This window comes from Monodelphis domestica, chromosome 6 (assembly GCF_027887165.1).
Source record: "Monodelphis domestica isolate mMonDom1 chromosome 6, mMonDom1.pri, whole genome shotgun sequence".
Classification (NCBI taxonomy): domain Eukaryota; kingdom Metazoa; phylum Chordata; class Mammalia; order Didelphimorphia; family Didelphidae; genus Monodelphis; species Monodelphis domestica.
Window position 1 is genome coordinate 171607661 of NC_077232.1, and position 26647 is coordinate 171634307.

The window sequence follows — 26647 nt, forward strand, 5'->3', positions numbered from 1 at the left end:
ATTTAGAATAATTTTCCACAGTTACAAAATTCATGGTCCTTCCCTGCCCTCCTCCCACCCCCCTCCTGCATCTGATGCACAATTCCACTGGGTTTAACATGTGCCATCGATCAAGATCCATTTCCTTATTATTAATATTTGAACTAGGTGCTCTTTTAGAATCTACTTTCCCAGTCATAACCCCACCAACCCGTGTGATCAAGCAGTTGTTTTTCTTCTGTGTTTCTACTCCCACAGTTCTTTCTCTTGATGTGGCTAGTGTTCTTTCTCGTAAGTCCCTCAGAATTATCTTGGATCATTGCATTCTGCTGGTAGAAAAGTCCATTACATTTGATTGTACCATAGTGTATGTCTCTGTGTGCAATGTTCTCTTGGTTCTGCTCCTTTCACTCTGCATCAATTCCTGGAGGTCATTCTAATTCGCATGGAATTCCTCCAGTTTATTATTCCTTTGAGCACAATAGTGTTCTATCACCACCATATAACACAAGTTGTTCAGCTGTTCCCCAATTGAAGGGCATCCCCTCATTTCCCAATTTTTTGCCACCACAAACTGCACAGCTATGAATATTCTTGTATAAGTTTTTTTTTTTCCTTATTATCTCTTTGGGATACAAACCCAGCAGTGGTTCGCTGGATCAAAGGGCAGGCAGTCTTTTAGTGCCCTTTGGGCATAGTTCCAAACTGCCCTCCAGGATGGTTGGATAAATTCACAACTCCCCCAGCAATTAATTAATATCCTGACTTTGCCACTTCCCCTCCAACATTTATTACTTTCCTTTGCTGTCGTGGTAGCCAATCTGCTAGGTGTGAGGTGATACCTCAAAGTTGTTTTGATTTGCATTTCTCTGATTATAAGAGATTTAAAACATTTTTCATGTGCTAATTAATAGTTTTGATTTCCTTAACTGAAAATTGCCTATTCATTTCCCTTGCCCATTTATCAAATGGGGAATGGCTTGATTTTTTGTATAATTGATTTGGTTCCTTATAAATTTGAGTGATTAGACCTTTGTCAGAGGTTTTTGTTATAAAGATTGTTTCCCAATTTGTTGCTTTCCTTCTAATTTTGATTGCATTGGTTTTGTTTGTACAAAACCTTTTTAATTTAATGAAATGAAAATTGTTTATTTTGCATTTTGTAATTTTTTCTAACTCTTGCTTGGTCTTAAAATCTTTCCTTTCCCAAAGATCTGACAAGTATACTATTCTGTGTTCACCTAATTTACTTATTGTTTCCTTCTTTATGTTCAAGCCATTCACCCATACTGAGTTTATCTTGGTATAGGGCGTGAGATGTTGATCTAAACCTAATCTCTCCCATACTGTTTTCCAATTTTCCCAGAAGTTTTTGTCAAATAGTAGATTTTTGTCACAAAAGCTAGGATCTTTAGGTTTATCATAGACTGTCTTTCTGAGGTCACCTACCTCAAGTCCATTCCACTGATCCTCCCTTCTGTCTCTTAGCCAGTACCATATGGTGCTGATCCACTGCTTTATAGCACACTTTAAGATCTGGTACTGCTAGGCCACCTTCCTTTGCATTTTTTTCATTATTCCCCTTGATATTCTTGATCTTTTGTTCTTCCAAATAAACTATGTTATTGTTTTTTCTAATTCTGTAAAAAGGTTTTTTGGTAGTTGGATGGGTATGGCACCAAATAAGTAAATTAGTTTGGGTAGGATTGTCATTTTTATTATGTTAGCTCATCCTACCCATGAGCAATTAATGTTTTAAATAATTCCAATTATTTAGATCTAGTTTTAATTGTGTGGAGAGTGTTTTGTAGTTGTGTTAATATATTTCCTGCATTTGTCTTGGCAAATGGATTCCTAAGTATTTTATACTGTATATGGTGATTTTAAAGGGAATTTCTCTTTCTAACTCTTGCTGCTGGGATGAGTTGGAAGTATATAGAGATGCTGATGTGCATTTATTTTGTATCCTGCAACTTTGCTAAAGTTGTTGATTATTTCCACAAGGTTTTTAGTTGATTCTCTAGGATTCTTTAAGTAGACCATCATATCATCTGCAAAGAGTGATAGCTTGGTCTCCTCATTGCCTATTTTAATACCTTCAATTTCTTCTTTTTCTCTAATTGCTACTGCTAGTATTTCTAGTACAATGTTAAATAATAGAGGTGATAATGGACATCCTTGTTTCACTCCTGATCTTATTGAGAATGCTTCTAATTTATCCCCATTGCAGATGATGCTTGCTGATGGTTTTAAATATATATTGTTTATTATTTTTAGAAAAGCCCCATGTATTCCTATTCTTTCTAGTGTTTTCAATAGGAATGAGTGTTGTATTTTGTCAAAGGCTTTTTCTGCATCTATTGAGATAATCATGTGATTTTTGTTGGTTTGCTTGTTGATATGGTCAATTATGTGGATGGTTTTCCTAATATTGAACCATACTTGCATTCCTGGTATAAATCCTACCTGGTCATAATGAATAACCCTCATGATCACTTGCTGGAGTCTTTTGGCTAGTATTCTATTTAAGATTTTTGCATCTGTGTTCATTAAGGAGATTGGTCTATAGTTTTCTTTCTGTTTTTTTGTTTTTTTATCTGTTGTTTTCTGTTTTTTATCTACCTGGCTTTGGAATCAGTGCCATATTTGTGTCATAAAAGGAATTTGGTAGAACTCCTTCTTTGTTTATTATGTCAAATAGTTTGTATTGTATTGGGATTAGTTGTTCTTTGAATGTTTGCTAGAATTCACTTGTGAATCCATCAGGCCCTGGGGATTTTTTCTTAGGGAGTTTTGATGGCTTCTTTAATTTCTTTTTCTGATATGGTGTTAAGTATTCTATTTCTTCTTCTGCTAATCTAGGCAATTTATATTTTTGTTAACATTCATCCATATCACCTAGATTGCCATATTTATTGCCATATAATTGGGCAAAATAGATTTTAATGATTGACTTAATTTTCTCTTCATTTGAGATGAGGTCTCCCTTTTCATCTTGGATACTGTCAATTTGGTTTTCTTCTTTCCTTTTATTAGATTGGCCAGTACTTTGTCTATTTTATTTGTTTTTTCAAAGTACCAGCTTCCAGCCTTGTTTATTAATTCAATAGTTCTTTTACTTTCAATTTTATTAATTCCTTCTTTAATTTTTAGGATCTCTAATTTAGATTTCATCTGGGGATTTTTTATTTGTTCACTTTCTAGTTTTTTTCATTTGCATGCCCAATTCATTGACCTCTGCCCTCTGTGATTTATTCATATATGAACTAAATGATACCACTTTAGTTGTATCCCATAGATTTTGAAAGGATGTCTCTTCCTTGTCATTTTCTTCAGTGAAATTATTAATTGTTTCTATAATTTGTTCTTTAACCAATTTTGGAGAATCATTATTTGATTTCCAATTAATTTTCCATTCACCTCTCCCTATACCCTTACTAATTATTTTTATTGCATTGTGATCTGACAAGTTGCATTTATTATTTCTGCTCTTTTGCACTAGTACATGGTCAATCTTTGTGAATATACCAATTTTTTTGGAATGTATTCCTTTTTTGTCCCTGTCTATTTTTCTCCACATATCTACTAACTCTAATTTTTCTAAGATTTCATTCACTTCTCTTACCTCTTTCTTATTTATTTTTTGTTCGATTTATCTAGTTCTGATAGAGGAAGGTTCAGATCTCCCACTAGTATAGTTTTTCTATCTATTTCATCCTTGAGCTCCCCTAATTTCTCCTTTAAAAGTTTGGATGCTATGCCATTTGGTACATACATGTTGAGTAATGATATTTCCTCATTGTCCATACTGCCTTTTATCAGGATATAATTACCTTCCCTATCTCTTTTAACTAGATCTATTTTTACTTTGGCTTTGTCAGATATCATGATTGTGACTCCTGTCTTCTTTTTCTCAATGGATATCCAGTAGATTTTGCACCATCCACTTACTTTTACCCTATGTGTATCTACCTTCCTCATGTGTGTTTCTTGTAGACAACATATGGTAGGATTTTGGTTTCTAATCCACTTCATTATTTGCTTCCAGTTTATGGGTGAATTCATCCCATTCACATTTAAAGTTATGATTACTACCTGTGTATTTCCCATCATTTTGATTTTCTATCCTTGTCCTGCTCTTTCCTCTTTCATTATTTCCTTCTCCACAAGTTTTCTGTTTTTAATCAGTCTCCCTAATCCCCACCCTTATTTTACTTTCCTTTCTCCCCCCTCCCTTCTTATTCCTTTCTTAATTTTCTTTTGGGGTCTTTTTAAACTACACAACACTCTCCCCCCTTGTATTGCTTCCCTCCTCACCCTTTCTTTCCATCCCCTTTTTTTATTCCCCTTTTGTTTTTTGTTAGTCTTTATATTCCCTTCCCCTCTCTTTCCCTCCACTCCCCTTTTTAAACTACCTTCCCCCTCCCTTTTTTAACTCCCCTCCCCACTTCCCCCCTTTAGTTTTCCCCTCTCAGCTTCTCTATAGGGTAAGATAGAGTTCAATACCCCAATGGACTAGATGCTCTTTCCACTCGGAATTGATTTGACTGAGAATTAGGTCTGAGTATTACCTTTTAGCACTCTCTTCCTCTCATTCTTATAGTTGTATTCTTCCCCTCTGACTCCCATGTGCCTTTTTGTGTAGTATAGACTATCCTAATTTTCTTATTCCTTCAAGTTTTTCTTAGTGCCATCCCCCCCTTTCTTTTTTTATATATGATTTTTAAACCACTTAGTACCCCAATCTCTACCTTTAGATAATTCTTCTAACTACTATAATAGTAAATACAATTTTTGGCAGTTACAAATAAAATTTTTCCACATAGGAATATAAACAATTTGGCCTTATTTGAGGCCCTTAGAGAACAAAAAAAAAAGACCCTTCCCTTTCTTATTTACCTTGTCATGTTTCTCTTGGTTCCTGTATTTTGATGTCAAATTTACTGTTTAGTTCTAGTCTTTTCTTTACAAATATTTGGAAGTCTTTTATTTTGTTAAATGCTCATACTTTCTCCTGGAAGTATGTAGTCAATTTTAATGGGTACGTGATCTTTGGTTGTAGATCCAATTCTCTTGCCTTTCTGAATATCATATTCCAAGCTTTGCTGTCTTTTAGAGTGGAGGCTGCCAGATCCTGTGTAATCCTGATTGGTGCTCCTTAATATTTAAATTGTTTCTTTCTGGCTTTTTGTATATTTTCTCCTTAGTTTGGAAGCTCTTGAATTTGGTAATTACATTCCTGGGAGTTGAATTTTGAGGATTTAGTGTAGAAGGTGATCTTTGGACTCTTTCAATGTCTATTTTACCCTCTTGTTGCAGAACCTCAGGGCAGTTTTCTTGGATATTTTCTTGTAGTATGGTGTCAAGATTTCTGTTTGTTTCCAGGTTTTCAGGTAGGTCTATGATTCTCAAATTGTCTCTCTGAGATCTATTTCAAGGTCAACCACCCTCTCAATGAGATATTTTGTGTTGCCTTCTAATCTGTCATTCTTTTGGCTTTGCTTTATTAATTCCTGCTGTCTTGTGAGATCATTGGCTTCTACTTGCCCAATTCTAGTTTTTAATGACTGGTTTTCAGCTAAGATCTTTTGATTTTCCTTTTTGGTTTGATCTGTCCTGCTTTTCATGGCTTCCAGCAGGTCATTTCTGGTCTTCAATTTGCTTATTATTTCATTTTATTTCTGGGCTTCAGTTTCCAAGTGGGAGATCCTATCTTTTAAACTATTTTATTTTTTGACTATTTCCCACTTTTCTTGCCATATCTCTTCCATTTTTCTGACAATCTCAGATGTAAAGTCTTCAAGAACTTGTGACCAATTTCCACTTTTTTTTAAGGTTTGGGTGTGTTTAATTGTTGGTCATCTTCTGCTGTCTCTTCTTTAGTCTGGATTTTTCTGCATAAAAATTATTGAGGGTCAAAGTTTTCTTCTTGGTTTCTTTGGTGTTTGTGGATTTTAGTTCCTGGAAGTTGGTGACCATTGCCTTGTTCCTTCCTGGTCAGATATCCAAGTGAGGAATGTGGGTGATTTTTGTATTGGGCTCTGAAGATGTTTTTGCCATGAGGATATTTTTCCAATCCTCAGCAGTGTCCAGCTGCTCTTAGTGGCAGATCCAGCCCCTAAAAACTTAAAGACAGCCTTGCAGAGGTCTGGGTGTGGAATCACTTCAGAGGTTTTAGCCCGAGGGCTTTTTATGGTTCTCTGTGGCATTTTGCTGTGAGCTGCCCCCTCTCCCCAAGCTCTGTACCCTATCTCCACGTTTCCTCAGACTCCCAGTATTCTGAGTATAGTTTCTCTTAGAGGAAAGTCTGTGTTGATCTCAGCCAGCCTCCCTCCTAGAACTTAGAAGTTTGTCCCATGCTCACAGTAGGTGAAGTGGGGGAGGGGTGATGAGCTCATCCCTTAGTGGGGGAAATTTCACCCCCTTTTAGCATGGAAATGCCCTAAATTTGCCTACCTTCACTACTGTGTCCTACATGGAATTTCTTCGCTCATTTGATTTTGGTTTTATTGTTTTGAGGCACTCTGTCTTGACTGGTAGAGAGGAGAGGTAGAGCCCTGCTTTTATTCTGGAGCCATCTTGACCCAGAAGTCTCAAGTTCCTTCAGTGTCTTTTCTTGATCCTCATCCTCCTTGACAACATTTGACATTAATGACTTCTAGGTAATTTTCCCTCTCTTGGCTTCTGTTATACTACTACCACATGCTTTTTTTTACCTCCCTGACTACTACAGCTCAGTTTTCTGCCTTTGTTCCTTTCTCTTTTCAGCACCCAATTAGGATTATTCCCAGAGGTTCTGTACTTGGTCATCTTTTCCCCTCTTTGTTTTTCTCAGTCTCTGGATAATTTCATCCATGCGCAAGGATCATTATTACCCTGATGCAAATGATTCCTGTCTATATCTCTAACTCACATATCTGAAATCTTACATTTTCAAAAGCCAGATGAATATCAACATCTAGATATATTGACCACTGGATATTTCCAAGTGCACATATTCAAAAATGAACTCATCAGCTCTTAAAAACCTTTCCTTCCTTCTCATTTACTCTATGGGTGGCACCATCACCATCCAGGCACCAAAGCTGGAAACCCTAGAGTCATCTTTAACTCACTCTTCCTACTCTCTCATTCTTCATATTTAACTAGTTGCTAAATTCTTTTATGTCCTTCTCCATAAGAGCTTTCAAATATGTCTTCTTTCCCTTCTCCCTGCTGCTACTCCAGTTTATGTTCCCATATCTTGCTGAGGTTATCATAAAAGTTTCTTAATCAGTTCCTCAGCTTCATCAGTCCTTTGTCTAATTTATTCTTCTAAAAGCTATCAGAATAACTTTCCTAAAGCATGGATATGATCATTACTTCTCCTCTGCTAAAAAAAAAAGTCAGTGATTCCCCATAAAACTCCTTACTTTGTATCCCAAAGTCCTCTCCAATATGAATTCACCCTTTCCTCTTAAGCTTTAGTTACGAGACTCCTTTTCATACACAGGTATCTCTTCCATATTGCAACTTTCTCCATCACCTTTTTGATATATCTGGGGTCAGCATAAGAAATTAAATCAAAATTGGGGGGAGGGATGCAGAAGCCATAGATGGCATGTGAAGTCCAGAAGATGACAGGAAAAGTTTAGAAATTCAGTAATACATAAAATATATGTATGGAATTATATACTATCAACATATTTTCTCTTTTAACACCCCATAAAAGAAAAAGAAAAATTCACACTTCTTCTCTAGTATGAATGGAAAGCCAAACTTTTTGCACAGATTTCCCAGATCCCTGGGGCACTGCACCCCTAACCTAAGGGATATCTGTACTTTGTTCCAACTAAACTATACTGTTCCTTGATCTCATCTTGCCCTTTCCTTTCCCTTTGCAGAAAACATACACCCCTGCCTAGAACAGAGGACCCTGACCCTCCCTACCCCCATTTTTAAAAACCCAGCCTATGGAAATATTTCTCCTTCAAACCCCAGTTTAGTTTCCTTCTCTTCTAAGATGTCTTCTCTGATCCCTCCCTGTCATTTGCCTGGCTAATGGAGACCTCTATTTCCTGGAATCCTTCAAGTCACTCCAATTAACTTCCCTATAAATTAAATTAAAATTATGGTTACTTCCATATATTCCAATAACCCTATTAGATTCTAAGATCCCTGAGGACAATAAATGTATCATCCTACTTTTTTTTATCCCTAGCACTTAATGCAATGCTCATACATAGTGGACAATTAATGTTTGTTAAATTAAACTGAGAGACAAAGAAAGACAATCTCTGCCCTCAAAAAACTTACCACCTAATCCAGTAGAAATATAGATGAGTCTCATACATTACAGTACTGACTTCTAGACCACTTTAGGGCAAGGGAGAAAAAGTTTCCTCACTAGGATGATAGAGACAACAGACTATCTCATGCCATTCATCACTCTGTGCATTTTCTTATTTAGTTGAAGTATCTATATTAAAAAAAACATATCTTCTGTCTTAATATCAATTCTAAGACAAAATGCATCAAGGGCTAGGTAATTGGGGTTTGTGCTCAGGGTCACACAGCTAGGAAGTGTCTAATGTAAGATTTGAATCCAGGTCCTTCCAATTCCTATCCTGGCTCTCTATCCACTGAACTATCTAGCTAACTCAAAGCATCTAAATTTTTTACAGTTGTAAGGATAGAACCATACCACTGGCATGCTCATGGATGCCACAGCCAAGTGGATTCCTCATGTCCAGGGTTGATTTAATTTGATTTTTTTTTTAATTTTGGGAATTTGGTTGCCAGATAAAGAGACTGATACTCCTGTGACCTTCCATGAATACAGTGGTGGTGTTTTTAAAAAAAAAAGATAAAAGAGGGAAGTTTGAATCCTGAGGGAAGCTTGGACTTTTGGTATGGAGAGGGGGAAAGAGAGGGAAACCCCCTTCTCAAAGCAAGGTTCAGGGGAGACAGCAGAGATAATGAGTTGGCTCAGAGAGAAGAGAGGGGGTTTGAAGATTTTCCCCCTTCTGTCTTCCCTCCTTAGCTAAAGCTGCTCTCACAGATTCGCTCTTGTCCCTCTTGTCCCCCCTCCACTACTAGAGACCAAAAGGTCTCCCCTTGATCCGTTAACTAACACTCAGCTTGGGGAACATCATAACTGTTAATGTTAACTCATCAGGTAATACAAAAAGGAATAATGGGCAGGGAAGAACAGGAAAAGGAAAGTGAGGAGAAGGGATCCCTGTCTCTATCTAAACCCTTTCCCCTCCCTCCTTGAGTTTGGAGGGAACTCAGGCCTTGGCAGCCTGAGCCCCCTGAGAGAAAATCAGGTTGACTCACCCCTGGGCAACAGGAGCTGAGGTAAATTCTGCTCAGGTTTCTCTTCAGAAGTCCCTTCAATTGGGAAGTGTTGGGGGGAAAGATTTCCAGTCACCAGCAGGAAAAGTAGATAACCCTCAGGAGAAAGTCTTTTTCCCAACTTCTCTCTTCGGCATCTCAAGACCAAGAGACCCTCACTGTTCTCCAAGCCTGAGTCTCCTCCTCTTCTGGATTCCACTCCTGGGGCCCCTCCCCCATTGAGGTGATCAATTTCACATACTCTTCAGTCTGGCACTTTTTCTCTAGTGCCAGCCTCTGTCACAGTGGAGAGACATGGGATAGCAGAAAACTAATTCCTGCAATTCTCAGGCTATAGAAAATTCCTTTGGCTCCTTTGTGTTCAGACCCATTGGCAATTTCTTTTCTTTTTTGATATCTGCCATGACTAAAAAATCTCTTGGATTTTAAAAACTTAGTAAACAATCTTAGTAGTAAAGAACAAGCACAATTTATTTAAAAGAGTAAGCCTTATGAGATCCAGAAAGTATATTAACACCAAGAAAAACCTGTGACCCAAGTAGACCACTTCATCTTTCTTCTCTAAGATCCCCAAGGAGACAGGGTCATGGATCCAGCCTATACCCATCATATTCTTGAGTAGATGTTGGGTTGGCAAAGACCAAAAAGCAACATAAAATCAATACAAAAAACCATCCATAAGTAGTTAAGTAACATTAAATGGCCCAATTAGCCTACATATCTGACAAAAGAGGGAGCAAAATCTATTCCTGACATCTCTGTACCTGTATTTCAAACTAGCTGGCAGCTCTGTAAGATTATAAATAGGCTGGACTGAGAGCAATAATCTCGTTCCAGGAAACCTGTTTGTATAGGATTCCAAGTGACAGAGGAACAGACTTATAGAGAAAGTTGTGACAAACCTGGAGTTAGGGGAAATCCCTGGAGTTAGGGATGGCATGGTATAAAAGAGGAAAGCAGCCAAAGAGAGACAATGGTCAGTTCACTATTTCTGGGAACCCGCTGCCTACAGAAAATCACAGCTATAACAAAGGATTCAGTTAAAAAGCAGAGGGACCATCTTTCTAAAGAAATTAGCTTTGAATTTTCATGTTATCTTTCTACAGATGTGGGGTTTTTTTAAACCCTTACCTCCTAACTCAGAATCAATACTATATATCTGTTCCAAGTCAGAAGAGTCCTAAGAGTTTGGCAATTGAGGTTAAGTGATTTACCCAGGATGACACTGTTGAGAATATCTGAGGTCAGATTGGGACCTAGGGCTTCTTATCTCTAGGCTTGGCTTTCTCTCTCTGTATTCTTTTCAAAGGGAAGTGCTGAGACATTCATTCTCCAGTTCCATCCTTCTGGCCATCCTCTTTGTCCTTCTCCCACCTGAACCCAGATCCTATCCCTCGGATCCTGACCTCTGATATGTAAACTTCCATCTCTTGTCCAACAGCAGCCCTCTACATTTACTTTCTTGACATTTCCAAAGCATATCATTTGGGGTAAATATCTGACAACTGGCTCACTAGGAAAAGAAAATGCCTGTAGGACACATTTTTAAGTGAATAATCTACATTATTACCATTTCTCCATTGCTTTCAGAAGGCTAGTCAATCAACAGAATGGATCAATTTGGAGTGGATGCTGCTTTCCAAGGCATAAATGCTCACGCTAAGATCTAACAATTAGCATCAGGAATCAGCATGACTTGGCTCCATCACACCCTTGAGTCCAGGGCATACATCTCCTCCTTTCTAGCTCTCCTTCTCCCCTTAGAGTGTAAAATCTCTGAGACAACTGACTTACCTTGATTGCATGTATTTGTATCCCTAGGCAAGGTGCCTGGCATCAAATCAATTAATAATTAATTAATAATAAAATTAATTAATTAATATTTCTTTTTTTCATTCATTCATTCTGCAATCTTCTTCATACATCTGAACAAGCAATAGCAATCACAGAATCCTCCAGAGGCTCTTTTTCAGTAGGGTCTTGTGGAAACTAGTCACGGCTGGAAGACTCAGGGTGGCAGGGTTTAGAATTTCCCCCTTTAGTAGCATTTTCTATTTCTCTGAATGTTGTAGAAGTAGAGGCATGCTGAAGATTGGTGAGACTGACCTCTGGCAGGGCTGGCATGTAACTCTCCAATCTGCCATGTCCTCATTTACATTTGATTGCTAGAAATCTCTCCTTGGTTTCTGCAAAGCTTCACACTTCAGGTGACAGCTCTTACCTCCTCCATCTAAGTCTGAGATTCGTTTGAAGCTAGCATCCAATGGACTTAGAAAAGTTCAGAAGCCTGAAGCTCATTTTAGGAGAAGGGGAAGGGAATGAGCATTTATTAAGTGCCTACTATTTCCTGGGCAGCTAGGTAGCACAGTGGATAGAGTCCTGGACTTGGAGTCAGAAAGACTTACCTTCAAGAGTTCAAATCTGGCCCCCAACACTTACTAGCTGGTGGACTCTGGGAAAGTCACTTCACCCTATTAGCCTTAGTTTCCTCATCTGTAAAATGAGCTGGAAAAGGGAATGCAAACCACTCTAGTATCTCTGCCAAGAAAACCTCAAATGGAGTCAGTCATGACTGAGCATGTGCTGGACACTGTGCTAAGCACTTTGTAGGTATTTTCTCATTTGATCCTCATTATAACCTCCACAATAGTTGTTATTATTATCTCCATTTTATAGATGAGGAAACTGAGGCAGATAGAGGCTAAAACCTTTCACCCCTCTCCATTAGTAAGAGAGGAAAGTGTCCCTCCATTTTCCTCCTCTTTTACAGGTCACACATCTAGTAAGCGCATAAGGCAGGATTTGAACTTAGATCTTCTTAACTCTAGTTCCAGTTCTTTCTATCCACTGTACAGTATAGTACAGTGGATAGAAAGCATAGCTTGCTAGCTTTACTATCAAGCACTTACAGACCTACTTCTAAAGGTATATCCATTCTGATGTGGCTCTTTTTACCTCTGAACATCTGAATACCTCAAGGAGTCCACTATATCAGAATGGCCCTGCCATGATTTATTGTATTCCCCTCACTAGCCACTTGGGCGCATAAGTATATCCCTTCAATTCACCCTTTTCTAGTTTTGGAACCATCCACAAATCAATACTGCCATTGGCTATTATAAAGGGTTTGACAATCTACTCACCAATGTTCCACTCACCATCCCTGTAATTTTCCAACCCAAAATGCACTTCTATGGCCACTTTGCTCTTATAAATTTTGTCTCCACCATTAAAAAATAAGCTCCCTTGCTCAGTAAAAAAAAAAGGCCAATCAGGTTAATTTTTTAGAAACATTGGAAGATCTACATGAAATTACAAAGAGTGAAACAAGTAAAACTAAGAGAACATTGTATACAGCAACAGAAATCTTGTTTGAAGAATAATTGTGAGTGCCCACTTCCAGAAAAAGAACTGCTAAATAGAAACAAGCAAAATACTGAGTTAGAGAGGGAGATACATATATAAATAGGAAATTTCTGTCAAGTGATACTTTCTTTAGTGTGAAGAAGGGAGAGAGGCAGAGTGATACCTGGGAACTTTAATATGAAATAAATGGTAGGGATTTGGGGATGGGATTGGATGTTATTTAGGTCAGTATCAGAAGAGTAACCTGGTTTTGGGAAGGCCATCCAAGCAGAGCCAGACCCTGAGATAAGACACACACAGAACCCTATGTTATAAAATAACAGTTGTTTAATAAAATAGGGACAGGTTAGAAGAGATTTGGATATAACTTACTCTAATAATAACTACCTAAACTTCCCCAGATCTACAAATCTCTTCATGGAGATTGCTTCTGAGTGTTTTCCCTACTCTACTCCTTTACTCTATATAATCCCAAATTACTGTACTCAGATAATCTAACACTAATAACCCCCCCCCCCTTTTTGATGATCTAAGGAAAGGGTCTGTGTGTAAGTCTGACAGGGCCCAACGATGAACCAAGATCCAAGAATCTAGTCCAGGTCTCATGATCAGCTGTCAGTTGTCACATGAGCAGCACAGGAACTCAGCAGATGTCAAATAACCAACAGGGTAACAGGATAATCCACAGAGAAGGTAGGATGTGAAGATCAGGCAGTCAAATGCTACAGGGAAAAAGCTAATCTCCTCAGGTCCACCCAGAGAGAGATAAGCCACAGCCCCCAGGTTCAACTGTCTCTCTCCAACAGCAGCTGCTGAATTCTAGAACTCTGCACTCTGCTACCCATCTGCAAACTCACACACCTAACTTAACTTTTCCTATAACAAATGTAACAATAAATAAAAAGAAAAAAATTATTTGTTGCTTAAAAAAGAATGTTAGAACATGAAGTCTTTAATAAATGCTTTTTCATTCATGCATACATTGATTCATCCCTAGCTGCCCAAAGTACAGGTTACAGTGAGATGGTTCTATAATGAAAAGGGATAGCAAATTTTTTCCAAAATATCAGACAATTCAGGGAGTTGGAACTCCATGAAATCAAGGGATTTGTCCATGCTCCGCTGCCCAGAGAAAATAATCTCACTGTCTAGGACTATAACCCTGCTATATTTGGGGGCAAAACACCACTGAGGCACAACCACACACCCACTGGATTCCCTCTCCATCTCACCACCCTCAGTATTATTTATGGCACTGAATTCCCCATAACTTTTGGGAACAACCCATTATTGTAGAATTTATGGGATGAACAAAAGACTTTCAAGCACTCAAAAGAACTATATAATCTCTATGTAGAAAAACTCTACATGCTTTTAATAGAGTGCTGGTCTTGATGTTAGGAAGTGGATGAGGAGTAGAAATGTGAATCCCATCTCTGACACTTTCTACCTATATGACCAGAATTGATTCCAAGAAGAAAAGTAGGGGTTTTAAAAAATAACATAGAGGGAGGAGTCAAGATGGCGACATAGTAGCAGGAGCTTTCTGAATCTCCTTCCAACTGATCATTACAAAGCATCTCAAAAGGGCAGAAATCAAAATCAGATGAGTAAAGGGGCTCTCTCACTGGATACAGCCTTAAAGGTAGGCAGTATTTGGGGGTTTCCATGCCATAAGGGGATAAAACTACACTTACCAAAATGCAACTTGATCATCCCTCCCCCACACCACCTACCACACCAGAGTCAGAGCAAGGGCTGGGGAAATCACTAAATTCTTGGAGGCTGACTGAGGGCACCACAAACTTATCACCAAGGGCAGTGCAAGGCCTTGGCAGCAAGTCTTGGGGCCCAAGGCTGAAGAGCATGGAGCCTGGGCAGCAGAGTATGGAGCTTGGGCAGAAACTAGGCTGGCCACAGCAGAGGCAGCAGGGACTGGAAAAATAACCACATGGAAAAATGCTTTAAAGCTCACTATACAAATAACTGCCTTCCCTTCTCACTCAGGCTTCTGCCTGGGAAGTGAAGATAATACCAAAGCAAAGCCCTGTGAGACAGAAGCTAAGAAATCAATGTCCACCAACATGCAGGAACTGCAATCCACAAGTAGCAAAAGATATAACTCTCAAAAAAAGCTTTGACTCTGGAAAATGTCTATGGAGAAAAAGAGCAAAATACAGAAGCAACAGCAGAGAGTGGCAAACAAGCAAACACATCCAAACTTCCCCCCCAAAAAATGGAAATTGGTCACAAGCTATCAAGGAACTCAAAAGGGAGTTCAAGAACCAAGTAAGAAAGATAGAAGAAAATGGGAAGAAACATGGGGAAAAGAAATGAAAATAATACAAAAAGAAAATAACAGCTTAAAAGACAAACTCGCCTGCATGGAAAAAGAGGCACAGAAATCAAATGAAGTAATAAGCAAATTGGAGACCAGAATTGACCTACTGAAAGCCATGAAAAACAGTATATACCAAACCAAAAAAGGAAAAGCAAAAGATCATAGCTGAAAATCAGTCTTTAAGGATTAGAATTTGACAAGTAGAAGCTAATGATCTCAAGAGACTGCAAGGATTAAAGCAAAATCAAAAATAATGAAAAAATAAAAGGAAACATGAAATATCTCATTGAAAAGACAACTGACCTGGAAAACAGGAGAAACAATTTGAGAATCATTGGTCTACCTGAAAGCCTAGAAAAAAATAAAATCCTTAACACCATAATACAAGAAATGATCCAATAAAACTTCCCTGATATTCTTGAACAGGAGGGCAAAATAGACATTGAAAGAATCCATAAATCATCTCCTACATTAAATCCTCAAAAGACAACCCTCAGGAATATAATAACCAAATTCAAGAGCTTCCAGGCCAAGGAGAAAATATTTCAAACAGCCAGAAAGAGACAATTCAGATATCAAGGAGACACAGTCAGGATTACACAGCATCTGGCAGCCTCCATACTAAAGGACCACAAGACTTGGAATGTGATATTCAGGAAGGCAAGAGAATTTGGTCTACAACCAAGAATCACCTATACATCCAAAGTGACTATATACTTTCAGGAAAAAAATATGGACATTTAACAAAACAGGATATTTCCAAACATACCTAAAGAAAAGGCCAAAATTAAATGGAAATTTTGATGTCCAAATACAAAATTCAAGAGAACCACAAAAAGGTAAACAAGAAAGAGGGAAAAATTTTAAGGGCTTCAGTAGGTTAAATTCATTATATTCCTATGTGGGAAAATGATGTCTGAAACTCTTAAAAATTGTTTCAGTATCATAGTAGATAGAAGAATTATTCATATGCAGAGGTTGTGGTACTAAGTTGTTTAAGATAATATGTAAAAATAATAATAAAATGTACTCTGATTTTTGGGACACCCTATACATAAAATACTATATATATATGTAAGTTATTATTATTATTATTATTCTCCCCTCTCTACCCATAGCTCTGCTTAGTTTCAACTCCCTTCAATAAGATAGCCCCTGTTTTGTCCCCCTCCCATTTCCAGTTTCTCTTTGATTGTTGTCTGCTCCCATAGATTCCTTGAGAGCAGGAATTGTCTTTTTTTCTTATTTGTATCCCCAGGGCTTAACACAGTGCCTGGTACATAGGAGGCACTTAATAAATAAATAAATAAAATAATAAGAAAATAAACTGGATTGAATTGAAGTCCATGCAGCATTAGTCCTTATTCTCTAGAATAGCTAAACCAAGGTGAAGTAACTTTCTAATCCCAAACCTGCTATGCCCTCTCTCCCTGCAACGCCAGGCTTCTTATGGTTCAGGAAAAGAAAGAAACACAAGAAGAACCAAAAACAAAGTGAGTTTAGGTGGATTCAGGAAGAGCCCAATGAACTATGCTGAATGGATAGAAAGGAGTGTTACAGGATATTAAAGTCCTTGAAGAATTCAAAGAGATTTGGAAAGCCTTGTGTGCATTTAAGCAGAAGGAAGTAAAGAGTACCAAGAATGAAGCTTGATCAATGCAACAGTCATGCAAATAAAGACAAAACTAGCAAGAATCCAAGCTTTTATCAAAAGTAATAAGGGGTAAAGGGGGTGCTCAGTGGACAGAGAACCCGGTTTAGACCTAGGGGGTCCCCAGTTCAATTCTGACCTCAGCCACTTTCTAACTATGTGACCCTGGGCAAGTCACTTACCCCAATGCCTAACTTTTATTGCCCTTCTGCTTTGGAACCAATATTTAGTGTCAATTCTAAGAGAAGGGAAGTTTATGATAAAAACTAAAGCAATGAGATTGTGAGCTTCTTGACAATAGGAGCTGTCTTTTATATCTCTGGAGCTTAGCCCAGCACCTAGAACATAGTAAGTGCTTAAAAAATATTTGTCAACTGATTGACCAACATCGGTTCCAGATAAGTCTCTTCCTTATAGAAGAGTGGTAGACTAAATATTATATAAATGGTACAAGATGTTATTTACAAATGTCAATAGAGGTCACTGTCTCCATAAGTTTTTCTTAGCTTTGGGGGGAAATTTTCTGTTACAAGGAAGCGAACAAATGGATTATGAGAAAGTGAGTGTGTGGTTAAAACCATAATCTAGGAGCTGGGTTGCACAGTGAATAGAGCATCAGAACATGGAGTCAGGAAGGTCTGAGTTCAAATTCAGCCTTAGATACTTTCTAGCTATGTGACCCTAAGCAAGATACTTCACTCTCTCAGAAACTCAGTCAACTCTCTAAGGCTATAAACTGGGAAATTGTGGCAGATTAGCCTAAGTAGAGGGAAATTCCTCCCCAGGGATGCCTTTGAGCCAGAAGGAGCCAATAAGTCAGTCAACAAGCATTCATTATGTGCCAGACCCATGCTAAATTCTAAAGAGTCAAAGAAAAGCAAAAACATGGTCCTTTGCCATCAAAAAGCTTCCATGATAATGGCCAGGACCATAGATTGAGATATATGCAGCACAAAAGGCAGGTAGTGTCAGAGGGAAGGCAGGGAGACCTAGAAAACCTTTCTGAGGAAGGTGGATTGACCACAGAGACCATCAAGTTCGACCCCTTGTATCATAGATGAGCAAACTGAAACCCACTTGGCCAAGCCATCCAACTGTGTTTCAGAGGTGGGAGGCGAACAAAAGTCACCTGAAGCTCCACTCTACAAAGTTGCTTTGTATCATTGAAATGCAACTAGGTGGCACTGGGCTTGGAATCAGAAAGACATCTTCATGAGTTCAAACCCAGCCTCAGACACTTACTGTGTGACCCTGGGCAAGTCACTTAACTCTGTTTATCTCAATTTCATCTGTAAAATGAACCAGAGAACAAAATGGCCAACCACTCCAGTGTCTTTGCCAAAAGGGGTCACAAAGAATTGGACACAATTGAAAAATGACTGAACAACCACAACTCCTTTTTAAAACATACTTTTCACCACCTAACAGAAAGTTTGGTGTCACCACTTGCCTCTCCTAAAGTATACTGGTCTATCTTTTTATCCTCTTCATCAATGATCTCAGTGAGAATACATTTTTACAATACTTAATTCACTGAACGCATACTGTAAACCTTTTAAGAGCGATGGTAACAGCATAACTACGATTTTCATGGGGCTTATGGTATTCCATCTGTCCAGTCTTGCAGAGCTTTTATAAACAATTAGGTGCTAATAAATAGGTTTCATGAGAATGAGGATGATGACGGAGTTGCTGACAGAGAAAGAAAACTGGCAGTCACAGAGAATACTAATGAGAGGTTACGTTATCCTTTAAGGGCATAAAGTCTAGTTGTTTGTTTTTTTAACAGTCCCTGTGTTTCCCAGTAATGGTTTGGATAATGTTAAAAAAAATCCATTAAGGAAGATCACTCTATTACAAAAAAATGAATAATATGGAAATAGGTTCTGAACAATGAAACATGTATAACCCAGTGGGATTGCTTATCAGTCCTGGGAGGGAAGAGGGGAGGGAAAGAACATGAGTCATGTAACCATGGAAAAGTATTTTTTAAATAAAATTAAAATTGTATTTTAAAAAATTCATTAAGGGCAATAAGGTGACACAGTAGATAGAGTACAGAGCCTAATGTCTGAAAGACCTGAGTTCAAATCCAGCTTCAGAAACTTAATTTCTGTGTGACCCTGAGAAAGTCACTTAACCCAGTTCGCTTTAGTTTTCTTATCTGTAAAACGAGCTAGAAAAGGAAATGGCAAACTATTACAATATCTTTGCAAAGAAAACCCCAAAAGAGGCCTTGAAGAGTCAGACACAATTGAAGCAACTAAACCACAATAAAACAACCTAAGAAATTTGTATTAATGTCCTCCTAGTTTGCACAAAGTCCTTGTTTATGTTCATTAAAACGGTTCGTGGATTTTTTGGAAGTTCAGTCAAAACTAGCCTACATGGATATTTTTCTGCTTCTCAGTAACTAATGCTTCCTATGATCCACATCAAAAAAGTATCCTTACTAAAGCATTTGGATTGAAAATAAAAGAAGACAGTCCTAAGCTTTCACTTAGATCCCCATGCCCTGGGTCCTGAAAGAAATGAGAGTGGGACTAATGACCAGTTTTTGTATGATCTGTCCCTCCCTTCCATTCCTTTTTTTTTCAAAACTCATCAGCATCATATGTCAATGGGGGAGCACAGCAGAAAAACACAGAGTATAGAGTCATAGGACTTGGGTTCAATTCCCAACCCTGACACTTGCTACATCTATCTGACTTTGGACAAGATAATTCACTTCCCTGGACCTCAGTTTACCCAATTTTAAAATGGAGAGACTGGACTAGATGACCTGCAAGGACCCTTCTAGCTTTAAATAAATATATGATCATTCTAAGATTGCAGAATGAAGCCCAAGATGGAAGCAGTGAAAGGTAGAGATGAACAAGGCTAGAAGAGGAAGAAGACCCTCTTGTCCATGTAGGCTTCAAGGGAGAGGATTAGCCCAGTGTCTTGCATACAGTTGGCACTTAATAAATACATATTATCTAAGATACAGATAACCCAGTGGAATTGCTTGTCAGCTCAAGGAGGGGAGAGGAAAGAGGGGAGGGAGAGAAAATGAATCATGTAACCATGGAAAAATATTCTAAAAATAAATAAATACTTATTACCTTGTTGACTACATAAGAAGATTTTGTATTTTCTGGCCTATATATTAATGTTTTATTAGTTTAATGTTTTCATGATTTAATTAAAACTTTGCCCAAGCTTGCTTTGTCAGCTACAGCCAGTGAATTAATTCATTTTGCTTAAAGCCAAGGGAAGTATGGGAGAGAGTTCAAGAGTTAATAATGGAGCTAGAAATAAAAAGCATCCATACAAATGATTGAAATGCTTCCTTAAATCACTGAATAGAAATCATTAGATAATGCAGATAAACTGTGTAGAAAATTATAGAGCACTATAGAAATGCAAATTATCATTAAATGTATGGTCAGCAACTCGGAGGAAAACCCTCTAGTGAAAGACTTGTTTTCAAATCCTCCATGTCCTTGGATAAATCAATTAACCTTTCTGAACCCCTCAGTTTCCTCATTTGTAAAATGAAGAGATTGGACCAGCTTTATAAGCCTATAAATCAGAAGAGAGAGATAAATGGTGTTGCTATCTCAGGTTTTCTTCATAGGCTTAATGGAAATTAAGGCAGATAGGGACAGATGGGTAGCCCACTGAATAGAATGCCAGGCATAGAGATGGGAGGTCCTGGGTCCAAATCTGGCCCCAAACACTTTCTGGTGGTGTGGTCTTAGGCAAGTCACTTAACCCCCATTGCCTAATCCTTACTGCCATTCTGCCTTGGAACCAATACTTAGTGATAACTCGAAGACAGCAGGCAAGAGTTTAAAAAAATGTAGCATAGAAATCTTAATGTAGAAACATTATTTCCAAAGTTGGTCCAATAAGTATTGAATAAACTTGTGCTACAGAGGCAGCGGAGAGTCAAAGCATCTCTTGTCGGTAGAGACTTGATATTCTACCGGTGGATAGAACACTTACTCCCTATTAGTAGAAGGAGGCCGGAACATCAAGGAAAACTTCCCAGAATAGAGAAGCACCGAGCTGAGTCCCAAGGGAAACAGAAGATTCTATAAGGCAGAAGAGAGGAGGGAGAGGACTCCAGAGAACCAAATACAGCCTGGACAAATGCATGGAATGTGCCAAATTCAGGGAACAGCCTACAAGTCAGTGTGCCTGTTAAAAAAGAGGGCATAAAGTAAATCATGCAAAATAAAATGGTTCTCCTACACGGTATTTCTCCAGCTGTGTAATTGTCTTGTTTGGGATTTTTTTTTTTTACTTCTTTAGGTGTTTCTATTAGAATAGCAAAAAAGATTACTGTCTGGCTGAGTTTGAGTGAGGTGACAAAGACTCTCAAACAATCCATCAGTAAACATTGATTAAATACCTACTGCATATCAGGCATCGTATTAATCACTAGAGATGCAAAAAAAAAAAAGACAAAACACAGTCCCTGTCCTCAAGGAGCTTGCAATCTAAGAGGGAACCAACATGCAGACAAATATATACCAAACAAACTAACTACAGGTAAATGGGAAATGATTGGCAAAGGGAAGGCACTGGAATGAAAGGAGATTGTGAAAGACTTTCTGTAGGAGGTGGGGTTTTAGTTGGAACTTAAAGGAAGTCATTGGGACAGTTAGGCAGCACAATGGATAGAGTGCCAGTCCTGGAGTGATGAGGTCCTGGGTTCAAATACAACTTCATACACTTTCTAGTTGTATGACCCTGGGCAAGTCACTTAACCTTGTTTGCCTAGACTTTGCCCTTCTGTCAGAGTTGTTATCAAAATAGAAAGTAAGAGGTTTTTTTTTTAAATCAGTAGACAGAGTTTTAGGAGGTAATTCCAAGTGTGAGGAACAGGTGGATAAAATACCCAGAGGAGAAGGCACTTGGTGGGAAGAGAAGCCTCAGGACAACCCCCCCCCAATTAGTGCATGGCTCTCTTGTTGCTTCTCTGCCTGGGGGGGGGGGGTTCTGCTTTTAGACAAAATGTTGTGAGCATCAACAAGTTAGGAGAGTGAGCTATCAGAGTTCCTGGAATAGAATTTGTTCCAGAATTTGCCAGAAACCAGATAATCAAGAGAAAAATCCCCAATTTTCTTGACCTGGGGGGGGGGGTGTTAATGTGAGATAGAGACTGTATAAAATTTAAGCTTCTTCTTCCCAAGGTCCAAGATGGTACAGAAGAGTTCCCCCAAGCAATAGGGGAGAAGGGGGATGTTTGCACTTCTGTTTTTGCCATATCTTCTGAGTAAATATCCCTTTGTAAAAGCTTAAAAGAAAAAAATAAGAGGAGTTGTGAGGAAGGAGGAAAAGAGGAAATCTACATCTTTTAGAAATTTTAAATACTGAGTTTTTAACTTTTAAAAACGTAGGCATCAAAGTTGTAACATGTGACTGAGCAATGCATAACTTCAGACAAGTTCCTCTGAGAAAACAGAGATTTCCAGGGAGTTTGGTACCCATTTGAAGTCAAATTGGAAAGAAGTCATCAAGGATTCCTTACATAAGGAAGGAATTATTTCCTTGAGAAATTACATTCACTTTGGAATTTTTACTGAATACAAATTTACCAGAACTTTTTGTTTTTGACATAGAAGATTTCTTTGATACTGAAAAATAAGCCACATATCCACTTGGAGTGAAAAGTCAGGTTATCTTTGGAAAATAAGGTCTATGGGCCAAGTATTCCCAAAGCCAAAGTAAAGCAAATATAGAGGATTAATCAGATAGCCTGGTCAACTTGATGAGCTTAAAAGAACAAAGGCTTGAGGGCTTTGATTATGTGAAGAGGAAGATAGAAATATCCTCATGGTCCAAAGCCGTAACAAGAGTGCGGCAATCATGACTTTGCCCCAAGACTTGGAAATTTAGAGATCTCCAACAGCCCCATCCTGGTATGTTTTTCCTCTCCATGCCACCTTACTCCCCAATATGGGCACTCCCAACATCTGGCCCTGCTAACCCTTGCCTTCTTCCTACCTATTCAGAAATAATTAATCTCTCAGCTCCATAGAAACTTTACATTCCATCCTTTGGTAATGCTGTCTAGCCTTCTACCCAAAATGCTTGCTACAGATGACCTCCCTCTCTATCCTAGCACCTGCCTCCTCCCTTTTGCCCTCATTCTTTTTTTTTTAATCCTTCCCTTCCATCTTGGAATCAATACTGTGTATTGGTTCCAAGGCAGAAAGGTGGTAAGGGCTAGGCAATGGGGGTTATGTGACTTGCCCAGGGTCACACAGCTGGGAAGTGTCTGAGGCCAGATTTGAACCCAGGATGTCTCATCTCTAGACATGACTCTCAATCCACTGAACCCAACTGCCTGCCCTCATTCTTAAAATTCCTAGTTATATCTAATGATATGGACTGAGTTTCAGCACTGATGACTTGATTGGATCAGATTATCAGGGATTGGAATTATCTTGTGCTGGACCTATGGAAAGAGACAGACAAATCTGCCAGGGTTAGTCAGAAGAAAGCTAGGGGGCAGCTAGGTAACTCAGAGGATAAAGGGCCAGTCTTGGAGTTCAAATCTGGCTTCAGACACTTTCTAGTCCTGTGACCCTGGGCAAGTCACTTAGTCCTGCTTTACCTAGCCTTTGCCCTGATATCTTAGAGTTGTTATTAAGATATAAAGTAAAGGAAGGTGAAGGAGGAGGATTTGCTGGTGGCTAATATCTGCCCCAGAGAGGCAATGTGGAAGCCTCACAGCCAAGTGTGCACAAGAGGTGGCAGTGTTAGCCAGAGGCAGTGATAGAACAGCCCAAATCCAATTCTCTAGGAGAAAGTTGAGCATTTGAGGACTCAGTCTGCAAAACAGAGAAAGGAAGAACCTAGAATTTAGGCCAAGGCTGGAGTCTAGGTCTAGATTACAATTCTAGCTTTTCTACCTACTGCTTGGAAAGTGTTGAGCAGATTGATTCCCTTCTCTTGCCCTCAGTTTTTTGTTTTTTGTTTTTTATATCTGTAAAATGAAAGGATTGAGCTAGATGGCCACTAAAGTCCCCTCAAGATCTAAGTTTTGATCCTAAAACCCATTTGTGGAAAAGCAATATGGTATGACTTGTCATCCAAGAACTGAGAGCAGTTAGAGACAGCAGTGGATCAGGGGAGACACGGGACCCAGCCAGCTAGAGAAGGGAGCAAGCATGTGGTCCTGAAGCTGGAGGAGCAGTAAAGAGTTGACCCATAAAAAGGGGGAGTAAATAACTAGACAGGTCTACCAGGAAGGGGGTTGTGTTTCCAGGGACCTTTCTTAGCATTTCCTTTCTTGGCAAACTCAAAACCCTTACGATGGTGCAATAAGGTTGGAGAGCTTCCCTGTGGGAAGATGGGAATTACCAACAGAAAGAAAGAATTGTTTTTATTGTTCATTGGCTACTGGGAGTCCTTCATGTTTTGTACTTTCTGTAGGAATAAAATGAAGGCTGTCCTGTGTCCTAAACATCTTTTCATCTGAGTGCCTGCACAGGAGTTGAGAACTCTTTAACCCTTTTCTGCAGAGATCTAGAAATAAAGTGTGTACACTGTGAGATAAGCAGGGGAGGCTTGGGTGAGGACAAAATGACCCCAAGATTTGGAGCAGCATCTGCTGCAGATCTCTATAAAACCAGATCTCAGGGCTCAGGGTGCCAAGCCAAAAGGTACACAAATGTTCCAATTTTATCCCTAGCAGAAACAATAACGTGATTTTGTTTATCAGACTCGTGTGTGTGTGTGTGTGTGTGTGTGTGTGTGTGTGTGTGTGTGTGTGTGACTTCCTTCCCCAGGAAGGATGAGCAAACTAGTACAGTTCTCTATGAGAGATGTTACTAAATCACCACAAAGTGTATAATTGGTTGTTGTTGTTTTTTTAACCCTTACCTTCTATCTTGGAATCAATGCTAAGTATTAGTTCCAAGGCAGAAGAAGAGTGGTAAGAGTTAGGCAGTGTGATTAAATGACTTGCCCAAGGTCACACACCTAGGAAGTGTCAGAGGTCAATTTTGAACTCAGACTTGCCTTCTTCAGACCTAGCTCCCAACTCACTGAGCCACCTAGCTGCCCCCATGTATAATTATTATAATAGAGCAGACAAATAGTCCTCTGTATGGTGCTTGAAGAAGTAGAAATGGCATTTAAGAAAACAAAAACATGAGGAACATCTAAGCAAGACTAAGAATATACAGAGAGGGTCCCTGCTAGAGGTAGAACAACTTTACAAGAGTTAGGGGATCCAAGACTTTCTTTTTCCAAATAAATATTCCTCTCTGTCACTTCCCAATTACCCTCACCCACCCAGCACAGATCCCTTCCTTATAAGACAAAAAAAAAGTCTAATAAAGCAAATGAAAACCAACCCTTTGGCCAAATATGACCTCACTCCTATACCTTTCTCCACAGCAATGGCCCACCACCTCTCTGCAAACAACTGGGAAGCATCCTTCACTGCCAGTGTGAAGTGTCAGTTCTGAAGAGTTCTGAAAAAAGAAAAGGACATCAAATGGTTAGGGGGAAATCAGGGACCCTATTATTACAAAAAATAAAAGCCAAGCAAAAAAACATCAAAAACTGCTGATCAATAGCCGTTCCCAGTTTGGTAAGACCTTTTCAAAATAATATCAAAATGAGCATAGAGGGCATCCTCATTGGAGGAAAGAGTCAGGCTTTCTTAAGTTACGTCCCCCAGCAGAGCACATCATTATACATAATTGAGTAGAAAGTCAATCTCCTTCAAGTTCCAACCAAAATTCACCTTATTCAAGAAGCTTTTCCCAAACCTCCTTAATGCTAGTGCTTTCCCTCCATTGATAATCTCCAATTTATCCTCTATTTATATTGTGGTACTGAGTTGTTTGCATATTGTCTCTCCATTAAACCATAAATTCCTGAAAAACAGGGATTATCTTTTGTCTTTCTTTGTAATGCTGGCTCTTAGCACAATGCCTGGCACATAACAGGGTTCAATAAATGCATGTTGCATGGCTGCCTGAATATTTCAAGGCGTGAACATTAATACTGATCTTGTTGATTGTTAAATTTTTTTAAGTTTTTAATTCAAAGAAGCAAAATCTCACCTCCAGGTAAACATCTCCCATATATATGTAAAAACTCTACAAGAAGTGGCTCTGTAGATAGGGAGCTAGACCTAGGGAAAGGAGATCCCGGGGTTCAAATCTGGCCTCTGATGCTTCCAAACTGTGTGATCCTGGGCAAGTCCCTTAACCCTCATTGGCTAGCCCTTACCACTCTGCTGCCTTGGTACCCATACTTAGTATTGATTCAAAGATAGAAGGAAAGGTTGTGTTTTTTTAATCCTACAAGAGTCCTTAAAAGATATAATAAGACATACAATTTTCTTCAATGATCTGATAATGAATATCAAGTGAGATATAAAGTAGTGAGATGGATACACACCAAAAGTATCTGTCACTGTCATGGAGAATGTCCAAAAGAGTCTAAACTTCAGAAGGGCTCCCTATAGATGGCAAAGAAGTCCAAATGGTTCTGCTTATGGATAACATGGTGCTAATTATATCAGTCACTGGAACACTGCAGAGACTTCTAAATGAAAGCTACAATCACTCACAAGAGCTCATCTTAACTATCCACACTAGTAAAAACCAAGTGGATGAAGAATGCCTCTTTTCTAGATTGTGACATGCATTTAGATCCCATTGGGTTGGTCTATCAGTGTGTGCATGTGGTCCTTCATCTTAGACACATCCTACAGAAGAATCTGAAGAGGAGATGGGGAACAAGCTAAATTTGACTTCTAGGAAATGCTTTACTGCTTCTATTGACCCCAAACATTTTCCTGAAAATAAGGTATATTTTTAACATCAATAACCTTCTGGTGATGCTATCTGATTGTGAGTTATAGACTACCCCCATCAAAAAAGAATTAGTTCTGGTTCATCCAAAAGAGCATAGGAAAGGTGTATAGTTGAAATGTGACTAGGCTGTCAATGAAGGTT

At 38.8% G+C, this 26647-nt stretch overlaps 1 long non-coding RNA gene across 1 annotated transcript in view; it reads right to left on the minus strand.

Annotated features, from left to right (window-relative positions):
• LOC103100058 (uncharacterized) overlaps window positions 1–26647 on the minus strand; it is a 108984-nt gene that overhangs the window by 41806 nt on the left and 40531 nt on the right. Inside the window, exon 2 of the long non-coding RNA XR_001622939.2 lies at window positions 25062–25150. This is a non-coding gene — a long non-coding RNA (uncharacterized LOC103100058). The remainder of the gene's footprint in view (window positions 1–25061; window positions 25151–26647) is intronic.